At 47.0% G+C, this 13,162-nt stretch overlaps 1 protein-coding gene and 1 long non-coding RNA gene across 6 annotated transcripts in view; one reads left to right on the forward strand and one right to left on the reverse strand.

The window, feature by feature from the left end:
- Positions 1-552: 552 nt before the first annotated feature.
- Positions 553-5,311, reverse strand: LOC118238621. The gene is made up of 2 exons (XR_004769428.1): positions 4,902-5,311; positions 553-3,865 (listed from the first exon to the last, which is right to left on the reverse strand). It is a non-coding gene; the product is annotated as an uncharacterized LOC118238621 (long non-coding RNA).
- Positions 5,312-5,383: 72 nt separating this feature from the next.
- Smad5 (SMAD family member 5) overlaps positions 5,384-13,162 on the forward strand; it is a 37,380-nt gene continuing 29,601 nt past the window's right edge. The window contains exons 1-2 of one of the 5 annotated variants that reach the window (XM_027409737.2): positions 5,394-5,521; positions 10,942-11,091. The gene's annotated coding sequence lies outside the window, so the exon portion shown is untranslated. Of the gene's footprint in view, positions 5,522-6,237; positions 6,261-10,941; positions 11,092-11,813; positions 12,146-13,162 lie in introns of those variants that run through there. The other 4 variants (XM_027409736.2, XM_027409735.2, XM_027409739.2 and 1 more) reach the window with 4 other exon arrangements.

Consider the following 13,162-nt stretch of genomic DNA (forward strand, 5'->3'; position numbering starts at 1 on the left):
CAAGATGGTCCTGGTTAGCCCCAGAACCAGCATTCACAGCAAGAGACAGGGCTTCTTTCTCTCGACATCCAGACATCGCTCACTGACCTATGGGACAGTATGTGTCCATTAGTTTACTGTCTGCCAGTGGGCCATCCACAATGACGGAGATTGCTAAGGGCCTTTGGTAACTCCCTGGGTCAGGTGCTCACCTCTCAGACAGGCAGTGTGCACTGTGGTTAAAATAGGGGAAAAATGGGGTCAGAAGAGAGGTAGGAGGAAGAGCATCAGGAGGTAAAAAGGCGGAAAATAACCCTGCAACTACTACCCCATGGTAGGGAAGCTAGGAGGGGAGACACGTTTTAATGTCTGGAGTTCATTAGCCACATTCAAAATAGATACACGAGTTTAGGAATTGTGTGGCTTATTTCTAGATCAACTTGCCTAGCTTGTGCAGCTTCCTAAGAAAACACACTTGCCTCGTGTGTTCGAGTCTGTGTGTGTGTGCACGAATGCGTGTGAATTCTTTGTAACGGATGGTATCAGAGCCCCTCGAGTGAATGAGATTACCTATTATAGTACAGAGAAAAGACAATTTATTACCCTACAAAGTGAATACATTGTGCGTAACTAATGCATCTGCTGAGGATATTTTGGAATTTTCTATCAGCAGGAAATGGGTATCTTCAAAACAAACACCGTTTAGCATTTGCTCTGTGGCAGGCACTGTTCTGGGTGCCTTGACTGCGCCATGAGCTTAATCCTCTGGATGATTCTATTATGTTGCTACTCCTGGTATCTCCTTTTTATAAGCAAAGAGATGAAATTGACTAAGAAACCTGGTCAAGGTCAGCCCTCTTGTGATTAACATTGCACACAGTCAAAGGCCTTCCTGGAGACATGAGTCTTCTCTCCTTCCTCCTTCTCCTCAATCCTATTACACTCCCAGATTTCCACCTGCTGTTCTGGATTGGAAGTGAGGTACACATGTGGTTTGATTCCTGCGAGATGGCGAGATGGATGAGATGGCGTCTCTGAGGATGTAAACTGAGAAAGCTGAAGTGTGGGAGTTCGTGGAGTTCACTCGGGAGTATTTGCCAGCAGGAGACAGCAGATGCTGCCCCAACCAGGAAGAGACAGTGCTCTCTCCAAGCCCTGATGTGGAAAGCCTCTTTGTTTTATGACTCTGGGTGCAAGCAACCCTTTTAATTTTGTGTTTTGGATTCCGGCCATAGAAAGTCTTCTTTAATGTAGCAGATGGCTGGAGACAGGCAAGCCAGGTGCTCACATTCGACATGAAGCCGCCTTCCCCCGAGAGGATTGTCCTGATGCTGCTGCCGTGGAAGAGGGGGGAAGACTGTAACAACGTAGACACTCTCTTTGTTTACCATGTGTAAAGCTGCTGTCTTAAGTGTCTGTTAAGTATGTGGAAGTCAGGAAGAGTTTCGAGAATCTGGTGAAAGCCATGGACTTTTTCGTCAGAAAATCTGTACATAGGTACACACAAAAAATGTACTTGATGATTGCAGGGGCCTGTGGATTCTCTGTTGTCATTCCTGAAGCTTCAAAGAGTCTGCGGTTGGTGGCTTCCTGGGCTTTGAGCGGACACAGCTGTCATCTCTTCGTTTTCTTCTTTTTCCTCCTCCTCCTCTTACTGTGTTATGATTCCAGCTTCCAAGTTACGAAAAGAGATTTATCTCTGGGTTCCTTTTTATTTTTGAAACAGGGGCACACTATGCAGTCCAGGCTGGCCTTGAACTCACTATTCTCCCATGTCAGCCTATCCAGTGCTAGGAGTTCAGATGCGTGCTGCCAGACCTGGCTTACTGATTAGCGTGGATGCCTTCCACACCTGAACAGTAGAATTTTACTGGAAAATACTTTCAATTATTCTATAAAAAATCACTTTAGTGTGATCTCCTGTTGGTGTGACCCTTTGGTTTATTCTCTGTCTTTTTTAAGGTTTATTTTTATATTTGTGTGTGTGCATTTGCACATCTGTTTGTGGGTTTGTGCATGTAAGTGCAATTGCCCACAGAGGCCAGAAGAGGGCACTGGTTCCCCTGGAGTGGCAGTTATAGGTGATCGAGAGCCACTCCACTGTGTTCTGGCATCTCACTCAGGTCCTCAGGGAGAGGGGTTTGTGCTCCTAACTGTGGGCCACCTTCCCTCTCCTCAGGAAGAGCAGTTTGTGCTCCTAACTGTGGGCCACCTTCCCTCTCCTCAGGGAGAGCGGTTTGTGCTCCTAACTTAGGCCACCTCTCCTCTCCTCAGGGAGAGCGGTTTGTGCTCCTAACTGGGCCACCTCTCCTCTCCTCAGGGAGAGCAGTTTGGGCCACCTCTCCAGCCGGTTTATTCTCTTCAAAGAGAAACGTAAGGCTTCTTTTGACCATTTGTGCTGCACATGGCTGTGCTTCCCTGCTCTGGCCTGCCGAGTGTCTTCACTTGTCATTTCTTTGAGCCTTGCTGGCTCTGAAACTCTGCTTGGTTATCTGTACTTCCTACAGTTATTAGTAATAGGGTAGAGTAAGGCAGGGATCACCCTGCCAGCGGAGGAGCATGCAGAGAACTCTGAGTTTGAAACGGAGGTTTTACTCTGTCTAAGGACCCTGTCCAGAGAATGCATACAGACTTGGACATTGCTTCCTCCGATGCCTGTTTCTTTAACTGATTGAGGAAGGGAGGTGTTTCTGGGGGCTATGAAGATGCAGACATCACTCACGGATACTTCTGTTGGGTGACACCTCCAAACACTGAGTTCTTCTAGTTCCACTTGGTGTGTAGCTGTTATTAGTGACATTTTTCTGAGTTACAGCAAAGTTGCGGACTTGAAGTATTTATTAGTGATTTTCAACCAAAACCCATCTGGCCTTAATTGTTTTATACTTCAAAATAAAACTTAAGAAAATATGATCCATGTGTTTCACCAATTTTCCTGAAAATCACTTACTTCTTGGGTCTGGAAAAATTGAAGGTAGGAGTGGACATTGATAAACCCTTTAGGCTAATTCCATTTACCAAATGGCTAATTTTGTCAGCTATTGAAAATAATTGGAATTTAGGCCCAATTTCTTCCTAAAATGAACTTAATCAAATACAAACCATTTGGGGGTTGAGGTTTCTTTCCTCCACACTTTCACCCGAGGCTGGATAGTTCTCAGTAGAAAGAGGGCAGTCTAGACATTTAGGGTATTTTTATCATCTCTGAATTCTACCTGCTGCATTCCCGTGGCCACCCTGCCTGGAACAAAGAGAAAGTCTTCGAACCGCTAAGTGTTTCTTAGAGGGACAGTCATCCCTGGTTGGCAACTTCAGGCCTTAATGATTCTGAAATAGATTTCTCTCCAGTGAAGAAAAATCAAGCCCTGAAGTAAGTGTCAGATGATCTTGACCAGGTGACCATCTGAACTCAAAAGCCAGGTTTTCATACACCGTGATGTCCCACGGTGTGTATCTCTGCTCAGATCATCCTGTACTCCGTTTGTTCTTAAATCCAGATTACCCAAAGCAAGACTTCCTTATGCCTCTTGCCAGCCTGACATCTTGATGACTGGACAGTGAGTGGGCCCTCTGATTCTACACTCTGTTCTCTGGAAGAGTTCTGTTAGCTGTGAAAGTCTCCATACCTCCTTTCTGTGTCATTACCTCTTGCAACTGAAGGTCTAGCCTGAGTGCACAAAGCCACCTGGGAGCCTGGAGTCTAGTTGATTTGATTGCTACACAGATACACAGTGGAGGAAGTAAAACAGTTGGTTTTAGGGTTATTCACGTGATTCTGGAAAGGACTCCAGGCCTCACAAATTGTCCTCACAAATGTGCACAGGTTTGTTTGTGGAAGGATTTTTACTAGTTGTTTGTTCAACAAGGTCCTCAGCAAACACTGATTCTGAAAAAAAAAAAAAAAAAGGCATTCTCTTGGTATGGTTATAGGTTCTTCTGAGAGTTGTAAACTGGCACCAGGCTCCAGAATCCATGCCTTCCAAGGGCTGGAAACGTTAGAGACAACAACAACAAAAATCAGTAAGCATGACAGATAGTCAAGGCACAGAGAGTCCTCATTCACAAAGTTTATGATGTAGTAAAGAAGTTTAAGATGGAGACCCAAGATTGCAAACTGATGGCCAGCGGGCTAAACTGGAACCATGGGTTTATTTTATTTGGCTTGTGCCGTGGTGAGTCTTCTCAGCGTCAAAGAGAAGGGGAAGGGGAACCCAGGAGAGGGACAAAGAGGCTGATTGGCTAAATGTGCGATTTCCCTTTTGTATAAAAAGATATGTGTCCCGGCTGGAGAGATGACTCAGAGGTTAAGAGCACTGGCTGCTCTTCTAGAGGTCCTGAGTTCAATTCCCAGCAACCACATGGTGGCTTACAACCATCCGTTATGAGATCTGGCGCCCTCTTCTGGAGTGCAGATATACATGGAAGCAGAATGTTATATACATAATAAATTAAAAAAAAAAAAGATACGTGTCCAACATTTTTTGCAAAGCCAAAAGATCTGCCAATACTGGGCCCTTACTCCCACACCTATTCCTGCCGATGGCTGGCTACAATCAACAGCAGCTACCCTCCTGGGTGTAGGGGTGTAGGAATGCTCTTTGGTTCACCAGCTCGAACCCAATTCCCTTCTATCTCCATTTGAGACGTCTACATTTATTTAATCTCTTCCGCAGGGAAACAAGCCGTTGGAGCTTGAAACAACACGGAAACCGCCTCAATTTATGTATCAAGTGGCTTAGACCAGAAAGGTGGCGGTAAAGGTGACGAGACACTGTCAGATTTAGGATACACAGAATTTTGAATCTAGTGGTATTGGAGGATGGGATTACTTGGAAAAGTTTAAAAAGTAGTCCCAATTTATTTGGCAAGAAAAAGGTACAATCGATTTTGAGCACTTAAAAAAAAATAAAACGCCGAATTACTTAAAAGCTCTGCCTTGCTGCACAAACCGGGTGCCCTGGCACAGACGCCGCATGTCTGGGAGCGCTTTGGGGACTTGGGAGGGAAAGAGAAGCCAGGCCGCGGGAGCACGGCTAGCCCGTGGACAGTCTGTGCACCTCCACTTGCTGAAGCCCGGGACGCTGCCTGCTTCCAGATGTGGGGCGGTGTCCCTGAAGACACGCGGGCCGAGCTCCCTCCCGAGCCCGCATCTGCGGAGCATGCACCCCGCAAGCCGCGTGGAACCTGGGGTTTACACTGCACGTCACCGGGCGAGGCGGGGTTGCCGCCGAAGACGCGCTTCGACGCTGCCCGTAGGCTCGGGAGCTCCCCGGCCGTCCGCGGCGAGCGAGCACGGTCGTCCGGCTACACGGCGGGCCGGCGTCCCCGGTGCCACGCGCAGGCCTGCAGGGGAGCCAGGCCGCGGCCGCGGCCGCCGCGCATGCGCGGCCCTCCGCCGCCCCCTCCCCGCCCCCTCGTCATCCGGGTCCCGGGCGGGCGAGCGGGCGCCGTGCGCTTGTCCCGCGGCCGGGCTGCTAATAAAGTTGCGGCGCGTGCACAGCGCCGCGACGGCGTGAGGAGAGCGCGCCCGGACGGCGGGGAGGTGAGTGAGGGGCCCCCGGGCGGGCGGAGGCCTCGCGGGACGGGCGGCGGGCGGGCGGAGGACGGGCCGGGGGCGCCGCGCCGCGCGGAGGGGGAGGCCCGGCTGCTGAGGAGGCCCCGGCCCGCGAGGCTGCAGACGGCCTAGGCCGAGCCCGCGCCCCGCCGCTTTGTGTGTGCGCCAGATAAGGATCCGCGTGGGAATTCGACTCCGGCCCGACGCGACCCGCCCCTGCACCCGGCTGCCCGCCCGCCCGCTCGCCCTCCAGCGCCCGCCCGCACGCCCGCCCGCCCGCCCGCCCGCACGCCCGGCCGGCACCCTGGGGACGTCGCGGAGGTTCTCGCGCCCCGCCAAACTTTGTGTGAGGAGCCGAAGCAGCTTTTGTCCCGCGCCGGGTCCCGGCGGCTCACTTGGGCATGCGTGCCCGACTGAGTGCATCCTCCACCCCCTGCCCCTGCCCCGGCTCCCTGGCTGCGCCGAGCTGCGAGTGCAGTGCGAGCCTTGAGAACTCCCCGGTGGTCAGAGCATGCTCAGTAGCCGGGGCGTTTTGGTCGCCGAGGGAGCTGGCGAGCATAGTCGAGGTGTTTGGAGCTGTGCCAGCTCTCCGGAGCGTGCGTCCCAACTCCGGTTTGCATGGCAGCGGCGAGCGGAGCCCAGGCCAACCTGGAAGCCAGGCATGGCCGAACACTGCAGGCTCGATCCTTATCTCGGTTGTAAGACAGAGTTTCCTGAGCAGCTGGAGGTGGGGGCGTACTCCTGGCCGCCTTGGCGTTGCGATGGGTGTGGCGCGAAGTCTATCTTGTTTATCTTTCTGTGGAAAAAGTTTTGAAGTCTGGTGGAGTTTGTCACATCATGCCTGTTGCCTAGCGCTATCAGAGTGTGTTCCTACCTAGCAACAAGAGACTGGGATCCGTGGACTTTTTTTGGTTGGCTTTACAGAAGCTAAGAGAAAAGGAATACACGTGATGGTCTTTGCTTTCTGACAGGGTTTTTCAGTGCAGACCTTGAACTCCGGCCAATCCTCCTGCCTCAGCCTTCCAAGTGCTGGGATTATTACAGTGGCGAGCCCTCACCAGTCCGGCTGTGTTTTTCTTTTTCTTTTCCTTTTTTTAAACAAAGGGTGGTTGGATTTTCTTAGGGTATGAGAGTTACTGTTAGCGAGTTAGCTTTTAGTTTTAACTTGAAGACCCAGTAGGTTTAGTAACACAAAGTAGTTTAATGTTTCTGCTAAATGCCAATCCATAGTGCCTGTTGTATTGAAACAGTTTCACACTCAACTGCTCTGTCATGAGATTTATGTTTCAGATTTTGTAGTTAGTAGGTCATGGTAACAAATTACATTCTTTTACCCATTTGGTAACATCCTCCCCACCCCCCAAAAATGAACCCTGACATTATAAAAATCCAACACAACTCGGAAGAAACAGTTTAGCAAAGCCTAACCTTTATAAAGTTTGTTATATTACGCTCAGAAAATTGTTTTTGTAGCCAGGCATGGTGGCCCACACCTTTAATCCATCCCGGTACTTGGGAGGCAGAGGCTGGTAGACCTGAGTGAGTTCCCAGCCAGCCAGGGCTACATAGAGCCGCCTTGTGTGAAAAGACATTTCTGTCTGATTGCTTACCTGTGGTCTCCGTGGCTCCCCCCTTCCCTCTGCTGACCTCGGACTTTACCACTTAAGCTTCTGCTGTGTCTTTGTTGCAAATGCCATTCATTTTTGTCACTTTATTTAGTTCATAGAGGAATCTTCTCCACTGACTTCCTTCCTTCCTTCCCTCCTTCCCTCCCTCCCTCCCTCTCTCCCTTCCTCCCTCCTCCCTCCTCCCTCCCTCCCTCCCTCCCCAGACAGGTAGCCTAGGTCGGCCTCAACCTTGCTATGTAGGTCTACCTCTCTACCTCTCAAATGCTAGGATCACAGGCCTGCACCATCACACCGGGTTGCTTATTTTGGTTGGCTGGCTTGCTCTTTTTGCCTGCTAGGTTTGCACACCCTACCCCACCAAACACTCAGATTAAGTTTTCCATGCATCCATGGGATATGGTATAGTTGAGAGAAGGAAGAAAGCAATGAACTTGGGGGAAAGTAGAATGTTTTTGTAGATTCTCCTCAGATCTCTGCGTACCTGGTTCACTGTGGTGGACTGCACAGAAATGGGTAGATGGAGGTGTTGCCTTTCTTTTCCCTGGCAGAGTCAGCCATTAATTGCAGTGTGAGACAGGCAGAATGTTGCTAATGAGGTTTGAATCAGATTGTTGTATGTGTTGGTTATGTAACATGTTGTGAGAGTGTTATTAAAAGTTGCCTTCTGTAGCAAGGAAGAGAGGCAAGTAAATTCTGCTTACTCTCTTCTTGGGCTTTAATTCCTGGCTGAACCTGAAGGCACATTAGACTACAGCTGTAATTATACCTGGGCAGCCTGTTTCCTGTTTTTATGATGGACCCAAACAACATGATTTGCAGTGATGAACTCTTGTTCTTTGTGTTAAACAGGCAGCATGGTTTCCCTACTGAAACAGATTGGCAGTTCAGTTGAACAAATTTCATTTTAGTGTTTTGAGGATAAGGCAGTAAAATTATAGTGTTTTACTTCTTAGTAACTTGTATCAAAAAGATTTAATATAAAAATCACTTTTATATGCATATTCTTTGTTTCTTGTGTAAGTTTTAATTTACCAGTAATTGCGTGAATCAAGAAAGCTCTGTTGTTGTTTATAACTTATCAATGTTTATTGTTACCACACGTATATGTTGGTTTGGGCAGTGAGACTCACATCAGGGCTCATTCAGAGCCTTCATTCCCCTGGTTTATCGTTGTCTCCACGTTACATTTGTTTCTGTTCTATGTTCTTACCTGCTAGTGCTTTGTGTTAAGAACGGGGTATCGCTTCAGGTGTCTAGGCACCTGAGGGTCTGTGGTTTGCCAGCGTGCCTTCAAGAGGTCAGGCATTGGAGAAGAGTCCCTTCCTGAAATGGACAGTAGTCGCCTGAGGGATGATTCTTATCTTCACTAGGTGTCATGCTGGAGGAGAGCTGAGAAAGTAGGATCCAAGGAAGCTGTGCTGCACAGACAGAGTCAAGGTCCTTTCTCACCAGAAAAGATGGTGATGAAGGCCTTTCCCCTCAAGCCCCTGGAAGTTGACGTGTGCCTTTTCACACCTGGTTTTTCCACTTCTGAACTTAGTAGAAATATTAGCAATTGCCACTACCATAGATCTTACTTTCAGCCGAAACTTGAATATGGTGTGTATGTTTACTAAATGAGACGTCAGCATTTAGAAGTCTTTCAGAAGAGTTGTTAAAAACTAGATTGTTGTTAGAATCTCTCATTTTTCAATCATTTATTATATTGATTTTTTTTTTTGAGGCAGGGTCTCACTATGTAGTTCTGTCCACGAATCACTCTGTAGACCAAGCTGGCCTTGAACTCACAGAGATCCACCTGCCTCTGCCTCCTGAATGCTGAGATTAAAGGCGTGTGTCACAGGTCACATATTTTAAGTCTTTATTGTTTCATAAACTGGGAAGAGGTAATTATACAATAGTAAGACTTTTTTTAATAATTTATTTAACTTTATTTTTTGTGCAATGGTATGATGGTGTCAGATCCCTGGAACTATAGATACAGACACAAGTTGCCATGTGGGTGCTGGGAATTGAACCCAGGTCCTGTGGAAGAGTAGCTAGTGCTCTTAACCATTGAGCCATCTCTGCAGCCCCAGTAAGACTTTTCGTAATCAGCTAGTTCTGGGCTCTTTGTGTAGCTTTGATAGATGTGTGAATTTGTCCACACACATACCACACATACATCAACACACGCTATTTTTTTTTTTTTTTTGCCTGCCAGCCAGGTTGGAGGTTTTGGTTCTATTTTATCAGAAGTATTTTCAGTAGCTTTTTTCCCTGCTTTTATTTACTGTGTCTTAATTTTGTTGAGTTTTTTTTTTCTTTTTCTTTTTTTTCTTTTTTTTTTTGGAAGAAAGAAATTCCTTATTAGGACAGTTCTCTTACATGATCCTATAATTTTACTTCACTAGTTACTGTTGTTACTGTCTGTTTTGTAGTTAGGGTTTGTTCTGAATCCTTTGTGACCACTGTCTTTGCCTGTATTGTATCAGTATGATACAATACAATGCCTGTATTGTATCGTATTTTCTAGTTTGGAAGTATTTTGATCACTTTTCCATCTGATTTCTTATTTCAGCTTTGTTACACTGAAAGTAATGAAAACAGTGACAGCCACAAATATCAGTGTCCTTTCCACTGTCTAAGAACATGCTTCAGGGTGCTGACACTGTCAGTGTCCTTTCCACTGTCTAAAAACATGCTTCAGGGGGCTGACACTGGCAGTTTAAGTTTGCTCTCTTAATATATGTGTGTTCATAAGGTTTTTGTTCTTCCTGAAGTACTGGGGTCTGCCTTTTTTCCTAAGTGGTGGGCTGCATAGCTTGAGGTCCAGTTACCCTGGTTTGTTTTCCTGGGGAGAAGGGACACTGCAGAAACACGTCAGTGCTGTCTGCTATCTCTCCATATTTGCATCTTCCTGTTCTCTTAGGTGAGAATCTAGTCAGCTCATTGACTGTTTCCACTCTTCAGCGTTGAGTGCAAATTAAATGATGGCCAGAACAGTTTTGGTTTGTTGTTTTCTTCTTTCCTACTAAGTGGGTACTTGTACTCTCAGGTGCCCATAAGGTCTGGAGGACAACATAGCCAACATTGGAATGGGTGTTGTAGATATCAGCTAGTTTTTTGTGCTTTAGAAATACATAAAGAGCAACAGTGATTTTGTTGTAATTGAAAGGATAGCACTGTGAACTAGACTGGCCAGCTCTGTTGCTGGCCTTGTGCCTGCAAGCCTGTACAAGCACAGTCTGCTTCTAGTGGTAAGGCAGGGAATCCCGCAGGCTCTGTAAGGGTGAGTGAGACATCTAGTTCAGGCTCTCCTTAATTAGAGGACTCAAAGAAGCAGCTGAAGCTTGAAGAGTGATTACAAACTGGGAAACAGAAGTCTGGATGTGGGCGATTCAAAGGAAGCATACCTGGGGAACAAAGAGAGTGAGCAAGACTATGCTTCCAGAAGTGTCAGGACCCATGTTCACCACCAAGGGCTGTGAGAGCTCTTCAGAACTGCAGATGTGCTTCTTAAATGTGATTTTTATGTATGTAAGTGTTTTCACTGCTGTACTTGCCTGGTTCCCAAGGAGTCTAGAGGATGTTGGAACTGGAGTTACAGTTTGGTTGTGAGCTGCTGTGTAGGGTGCTGGGGATTGAACCTGGGTTCTCTGCAGGAGCAGCAGTGGCTGTGCCATCTCTCCAGCTCATTTTGATGTTTTGAAATTGGGAGTTAGAGTTGAGGAATGTGGTGAATTTTGCCTTTCTCTAGGAAAACAGTTGGAGTGTCCATGTGACCTTTCTTCTTTTCAGGTGTCCCTGTGAAGAGTTGGATTTCTGAATCTGGAGGAGCTGTGGATACTTGCTTTCTGTTTCTCGGCTTTTCTGCCAGCAATCATAGCTGCAGCCTACCAGTTCTAAAATAACGGTATACCTGGCTTTAGTATTGTGGAGGCAGTGGAGGTGGGTGTTGTCCCTTGTGAACCTTGGTAGCTACTGTTCATGTTAGAACCAAAGGGTAAGAGGTTTTTAAAGTGTCATCCTGGCTAACCTTGAAAGTTAAAGCAGCTGTGTACTTGCAGGTGGCTTGCTTATAGCTGCCTGATTCTGAACTCGTTGGTTCCCAAACTTGTTACCTAACCTGGGATTCCTATTGGAAATGTGGGGAAGTTTTGTTTTGTTTTTGAGACAGGGTCTCACCGTGTGGCCCTAGCTGGCAAAGAAATCACTGTATAGACCACGCTGGCCTCGAGCTCACAGAGTCCATTCTGCTTTCTGAGGGCTGGGGTTAACACACCCCGCTTTTTTTTTTTTTTTTTTTTTTTTTTTTAAGATCCCCCCCCATGTGTCTGTGTGTGTCTTTGTGCGTGGCCATAGGTGCCTGTGGAGGAGGCAGAAGAAGCTGTTCTATCTTCTGGAGCTGGAGTAGTTAGGGTGTTTGTGAGCCACCTGCTGTGTGTGAGGCTCTCCAGCAAGAACAATACTTGAGCCTCTGAGCCATCTTTCCTGCATGAAGATGCCCATAAAGGATTTGGGGGGGAAATGGTATTGTAATGCTGCCTTTCATAAGAGAATTCATACATGTAGAAATGTCTGTGTATTTAAGGAGCTTTCTTAACCCTCGTTTAACATCTGAATATACATGTAGGTGAGTAATTCTGATTGTGAAGAGTAAAGGAAACTTTTGTCACGTGATGAACCTATCTCACATCTGTAAACTACAGTTAAAGGAGTCTGTGAAAGTGAGTTGAATAGAAAACCTTGAAATGGAAGCCAGGCCCTCTGCACTGGACGCAAATACTCCACGTGAGACACTGTATAGAGCTAATGCATGAGTCAGGGGGGTAAGTAACATAGGCTTCCATTCCCAACCCCTGGTGAGGGCCGAGTTGAAGACTAGCCTGACAGCACACTCGAGTCTGTGTGAAACCATCAGCTGGAGTTGAAACTCAGATGGCATCAAAAACCCAGTAAGGATGATGAAGTGCCAAGGGAGATGCTGACTTTCTCTTCAAAGGTGAATAAGAAACCCTGTAAATGCAAGGGTTAGGGAACAGGCATTCAGCCACACCCCCACATCAGCAGGCATCAAGTCACTCAGGAAAGTGAGGACCCAGCTGTTAAGAGTTGGTCTTGGGATGTGGCACCCTGGCTTTGTGCTTGGGAAGCTTGTCATATATGGGTGTTTGTGATGGTGACTTGTGGGGTCATTGTGGAACATTGGTTTGCATGGGGTGATGTTGTCAACAGAGTTTGCTTTGTCTGTAAGCTTTGGGGGAAATTTGAGGAATTGTTTTGCCTGTCTTTTATTTTGGGTTGAAGAAGTAAGAGATGTTGGAGCAGAAAGTGAAGGCGCTGCTGTTGGCAGGAATTTAGAAGTTTGACCATGAACTCTGTCTGGGGGAGGGCGTTGGAGAGTGGTTCTGTTGGTCAAGATGAGGGAAATGGCTCTGTGAGGGAAAAGCTTGAGTAGTCAATCTATGTCAGTATGACTTCATATGATACTCGAGTCTTGGAGCTTAGCAACATTTTCTTCATGCATTTAGTGTGTACGCCATTGAAGTCCTGGTCTTTGTTTTTCTTCATGCATTTAATGTGTACGCCGTTAAAGTCCTGGTCTTTGTTTAGACTGCGGATCAGCCTTTCCTAAGTGAGTTGGTGACAAGCCCCATTCCTCCAGTTGCAATCACTATTGACTCTTGTTCTCACACAGCTGCTATCTCTTCATCGGGAATCCTCTGTCTGCTTCTCACCAGTGCTGTCCTCCTCTCACTTAGATTGCTTCAGCTGTCAGCACACTATAGCCACAGATCTCCTTAGGGTCTTTCTTTGCATTGCCTTATTATAATGGTTCCCCTTGTTTCCTTACAGTTTTGGTTCATTTGGTACCAGTGAAGCCCAGCCCAGTCATCTAATTATAAACAATACCTCTCTTCACACTTCCTATTAACCCATCTCTGTCCCCCCTCTCCCACAATCTGATTTTATTTTTTCCTTTCATAGCAGTTTTGGATTTTTGGTACAGGGTGTTGTT

This window comes from Cricetulus griseus, chromosome 3 (assembly GCF_003668045.3).
Source record: "Cricetulus griseus strain 17A/GY chromosome 3, alternate assembly CriGri-PICRH-1.0, whole genome shotgun sequence".
NCBI classification, from domain to species: domain Eukaryota; kingdom Metazoa; phylum Chordata; class Mammalia; order Rodentia; family Cricetidae; genus Cricetulus; species Cricetulus griseus.